Consider the following 5609-nt stretch of genomic DNA (forward strand, 5'->3'; position numbering starts at 1 on the left):
AGAAGGGGATGACAGAGGATGAGATGAGTGGATGGCATCAAAGACTCGATGGACATGAGTTTGAGTAAGCTTCAGGAGTTGGTGATGGACAGGGAAGCCTGGCATGCTGCAGTCCATGGGGTCACAAAAAGTTGGACATGACTGAGCGCCTGAACTGAACTGACAAGAGCTCCAAATTCTGGGAGGACACCTACAGTAATGCACTCTGTGATGCACATCCCAGGGAACATGCAATTAATATTTCCAATCTATAAAATGTTTGGGCTGTTCCTTGATTTTCTAAGTATTTTCAACTTTACATCTAGAGTCAGGTGGATAAATACAGGAACCCCCTTCCCTTCTCTGCACCCCCATCCAATCTCTACTACGTTTCCCTCCATTGGATTATCAGGAGCAGCCATTATTTTTTTAAATATATATATATATATATTTTTTTTTTTTTTTTTTGGCTGCACTGGGTCTTCATTGCGGCATGCAAACTGTTAGCTGTGGCATGTAGGATCCAGTTCCCTGACCAGGAATTGAACCTGGGCCCCTCGCATTGGGAGTACAGAATCTTAGCCACTGGACCACCAGGGAAGTCCCAAGAGCAGCCATTCTTAAGTGTAGTTTTCCCTTTATTTTTATACATAAAGTAAAAGTGCCTCTACTCTGAGCCTTTGAGTGGGGGGTGCTCCATCTCTTTGTAATGCCCTTTGAATAGTGCACCCTACATCCCTACACCTCCAACACCTGGCTGACCCCTGACTGCTGTCCAAAGTCAACCTTGCTTTCATTTACTCTTAAAATCTCTAGGCCACCCCAAAGACCATCCAAGACTACCCCCAAAACCAGACCCAATGTTCTTTCTCCCTGTTCCCATAGCAAGCACTGAGGGCTCTTATGCCATAGTATTTCCATTGTGGCCCTTATCCCAGCATCATCGCATCTGTTGATTGTCCCTATCTTGTCCTCAACTAGACGGTGAGCTCCCAGAAAGTATCTCATTCACCTTTGTATTTGCAGTGCCTAATACACAGCAGATACTCAATAAAGGCTCATAAAGATGAAATGCTAAACACTACAGAGAAAGTATCATAAAGGTCATGAATTCAAATAATAAATTATTTAATAGAAGTATATGTCTAACATATATTATAGCAAAAAGGAAGTCAAAATTTAACAAATAGTTATCTTCCAAGTTCCAGGTATTGTGCTAGATGTTGAAGTTACAGAGGTAAATGAAACTCCTGACTCTCAGAGGTGACAGTTAAGCAGTGGTTAAGATGAGTGTTTCTCACAGGAATGTGAGTACCAACCACCTGGGGAAGTTGTTTTAAAACAAGCAGACTCTGATTGAGGAGGTCGGGGTATGGCTGAGATCTTGCATTTCTAACAAATTCCACTGGATCACACTTTAAGTAGGGAAGGACTAGGGCCTAGAAGTGAGCAGAGTTGAAGCTCAGCTCTGACTCTTGCTGTATGGGAAGGAGTCATTCCTCTTAATACTGTCAGATCTGCCTGCTCAATTAGTGAACTGCTTGAGAAAGGACAGTAGATGATTTCTAGGTTATCTAAAAACTCTGCAGTCCACAAAATTTTTTTTTTGTCACCCTGCAGAAGAAGATGGGGACTAGACTGGTGACTCAGTTGTCTGCTCCTTAGGATCACCTGGAGCTAATTTCAGAATGCTGATACACAAAACACAGCCCAAACCTATTACCTCAAAATTGCTGCAGGCAGGGCCCAGGCATTTGTATTTTTCAACTCCCAGGACTGAGAACTACTAAAGAATGTTACTTGTGGTATGTGTTGATAATCAGCTCAACTGATTGGTGTTAATGAGGTTTGAGATAAGCAAAGGATGGGCCCCTGCCAGAAACATTTATTCTTTTCTGTTGGCAGTACTATGATGTCATTCTTGGTCCAAAGAGCCAGATGAAAGTCATTGTGAAATACAATTTCCAACATTAAAACAGCAACACAAAACATGAGCCGTGTTATGTATAACTGTGTACAGAAGAAAAGCTTTGCTGATACCTTAAGGAATCCTCATACCCAGCTTTTTGCAGTCACCCCCTTGACTCAGAAGATCAAATGAAAACAGGGATTTTTTTCCCCAATGAAAAATAGAAAAACCAACATCCAAGAAACCACTGGACATTTTGCTTTGCAGATGCAGTCATATCCTAAGTCCTTTTTAATTTAGTTTCTAAGTTTGAAAATTTTTAATTGAAAAGCCCAAACACTTTTTAACTGTACTTCAGTTTTCAAAAAGGAAAAGATGCTTTGTAATCTTCATCCCATCCTTTGGGCTAGGTTAAGAAGAGAGGGAAACATTCAAACTTCTAGTCTGTACTTTTCATGTATCCTAGATTCAAACCTTTCAGTGACTTTACCTTTTTTTTTTTAATTTGCTTGCTTGAAGTAAGAAAGAATTAGGTTCTTTTATCATTCAACTCAAGTAACGAATTGCTTTGCAGCACTGCAGCGGCTTGTCACTGAAATACTGATCTTTTTTCCCCCAGTTCACTTTTGTCAAAATGTGCTACTCATACTTTTCAAAAAAAAGATTATTTATGTTTAACAAAGGTCAACAAATAGCTAAAGAGTACATACAATAACCCAAACATTCTAGGGTTTGAGAGGCAAAAATATATGATGTCTTGTTATTTTTAAAGGCCCAAGAACCTGTCTGAGAAGACCAGACTTACATTCTATGAAAAAAGACAGATAAAATTATGGACAAAAATAATAAAAGCTAAAACAGTAGCTTTAAAGAGTTCAGAGAAGAGAGATTCCTCACTTCCAGCTGGGACAGGCTAATAGTAGGCTTCAATAGAGGAAGGAAAGGTTTCACCTGAACCTTGAAGGATGGGCTGGGTCCAGAAAAGAAACGCTATGACCAAGAACATAAAGGAAAGTTGAAGATGGGCCCTCCAATAGTAGTAAGACAAGTAAGGAGATTATGCAACAAGAGTGTTTGACTTGGGTTAAGCATAAAGTTTCACATCATCCAGGTTTAGATCCCAAGGACTCAGGACTATGTTGCTGTGCTCAGCTGCTTACCCCTGTTGGACTCTTTGCAACCCTATGGACTGTAGCCTGCCAGGCTCCTCTACCCATGGGATTTCCCAGGCAAGGATACTAGAGTAGGTTGCCATTTCCTTCTCCAGGGGATCTTCCTGACCCAGGGATTGAACTGGCGTCTCCTGCATTGGCAGGTGGTTTCTTTACCACTGTGCCACCTGGGAAGCCCAAGAACTATGGACAAAGACAAAACACAGGTAAAATGGGTTAGTTCTAAATGTCAATCCACTCCAGTATTCTTGCCTGGAGAATTCCATAGGCAGAGGAGCCTGGGCAGGCTACAACCCTTTGGGTCGCAAAGAGTCTGACACAACTGAGTGATTAACACTCACTTTCACTTTCTCCTGCTCTCCAGGGATGGGGTAGAGTTGATAAACATTAACTGACGTAAGTATAAGATTTGACAAAGATAAGTTAATACAGGGCCAAAATGGAAGTATCTGAAGGCTAGACAGGATTTTTCACTTCAAATTTTCCTGTAGATGACAGGAAATCAATGAAGCTTTTTGTTTACTTGCTTGTCTATGCAACACAACAGAAGTCATGTTTGCAGCAAAACAAATTTTGAAGTCATACCCATAGCACAGATTGGGTGGTGGTATAGAACTTGAGGTGGAAAGAACCAACCAGTAGAGTGATACAGAGAGATCGATCTGAATCATAGCAATAGAGAGGAAGAAAGAGGGAAGTGTCAGGGAAATTATGGAGGAATAATGAAAAGTAGAATTTAGGGATTGGAGAAGGAAATGGCAACCCACTCCAGTATTCTTGCCTGGAAAATCCCATGAACAGAGGAGCCTGGCGGGCTACAGCCCATGGGGTCACAAAGAGTTGGACATGACTGAGCACAACACAGAATTTAGGGATAGATTAAATCTAAGAGGTACCCTTTGGAGCCCCATACATAAACCTCTGGCACTCACTTCACACTGAAGCCTGCTTGCTCTGAGTACCTGTGAACGCTTCTTCAGGTCTTCAACCTGGATGGAGAAATATACTTAGCCCACATGCAGGACAAGCCAGAAGTACCAGAGAGAATACCCTCAGAAGCCGTCTGAACCAATAAAGACAGGGATTTGAAGGCTAAAGCTGCAGATTTAGAGTAACTCACTGCTCCATTAGAATGACTCTGAGTTCTACACTATCCCTCAGAATTACCCTCAATAGGATTAAACTTCAATTTCCCAGTGGCAACTCGCTTAATAACACACCATTTCTTGTCTTTTTTAAATTCCTTATCTCCTTTCCCTACTTTTCTGTCAGCATTTCTTGGTATCACTCCCACATAAACTTGTTGTCTGGGATCCTGGCCTTGGAATCTGCTTCTGGAAGAACCTAAATTAACAGTTAGAAAGAAGAGCAGAATTGAAAATAAGGCAGAATAATCTCCCCCCAAGAGATGTCCACATCCTGATCTCGGAATCCGTGAATAGGATAACTTCTATGGCAAAAGAGACTTTGCAAAATGTCATTAAGTTTAATTAAGTACTGTGAGATTGGGGAGATGATCCAGGTGTGCCAATCAAATCACATGGCTCCTAAAAAGCAGAGAACTGTGCCCAAGTGAATAGAGAGGGATGTGACCGTGGAGGAATGGTCAGAAAGATGCAATATTTCTGGCTTTGAAGATGGAGGAAGTGGGTCACAATCCAAGGAATGTTAGTGGCCTTTAGAAGCTGGAAAATGCCAAAGAATGGATTTTCCCCCAGAGTCCTTAGCAAGGAATGCAATCCTGCTGACACCTTGATTTTTAGTCCAGTGACACCTCTGTCAGAGTTCTGACCTACAGAACTATAAAAATGATAAATTTGTGTTATCTTAAACCATGAAGTTTGTAGTAATTTTTTTAAAATAGCAATAGAAAACTAATACGTTATCCTTAGGTTACAAACTACAAAAACTTGAGGCAGTCATAAAAAGTAAAATGAAACAGAAGACAAAGTTTTCAGGAAATGTTGGTCTAAATGTTCAAAGTGTTGAGTGCTCTGTGTGTGTGTCCTGATTGTGATATTCTTAGAGATCCACAGAGCCTCTTGTATGTACACATCATTCTTCAACTAATTATGAGCATGAGAAGAGAAGGATGTTTGATACTCGTTCTGTTTTATTTTTTAGCCAGGGAGTTAATCAGTTAAATCATATGAAATACACACAGAAGATAAAATTTTCAAAGTGTATTGGTTTAGAGGCAACTATGGCAATTGTTAATAACATGCCATTGTCAAACTCGCTCTTTCTGGTGCTCAGTTTCACCTGTGCTGTATTTAGAAGAGTTCATTCGGAAAAGATGGCTCTGCAACGAACGCACTATATGAGAATATTCTTTGAATCTAAAATTTTCGTTGAGTTGTGGCAACACACATAAGGGTTTGATACAGAATTCTGACACATTAATTCAGAACAAGCTTAAGTAACTTCCAATTGTTGGAAATATATACTCCTAGACACATAGCATATGGTTTTTGCTTACAGACCCTGTACCTCTGGTATATTATATTCCAAATGTTTTATTATATTGCAATCCTACAGTCTCATTGAGT

At 40.4% G+C, this 5609-nt stretch overlaps 1 non-coding gene across 1 annotated transcript; it reads right to left on the reverse strand.

Annotated features, from left to right (window-relative positions):
* Window positions 1-506: 506 nt before the first annotated feature.
* TRNAG-CCC (transfer RNA glycine (anticodon CCC)) lies at window positions 507-579 on the reverse strand. The gene has a single exon. It is a non-coding gene; the product is annotated as a tRNA-Gly (tRNA).
* Window positions 580-5609: the final 5030 nt, after the last annotated feature.

The sequence above is a fragment of the Giraffa tippelskirchi genome, chromosome 4 (genome assembly GCF_054371585.1).
Source record: "Giraffa tippelskirchi isolate mGirTip1 chromosome 4, T2T-mGirTip1v1.2.pri, whole genome shotgun sequence".
NCBI classification, from domain to species: domain Eukaryota; kingdom Metazoa; phylum Chordata; class Mammalia; order Artiodactyla; family Giraffidae; genus Giraffa; species Giraffa tippelskirchi.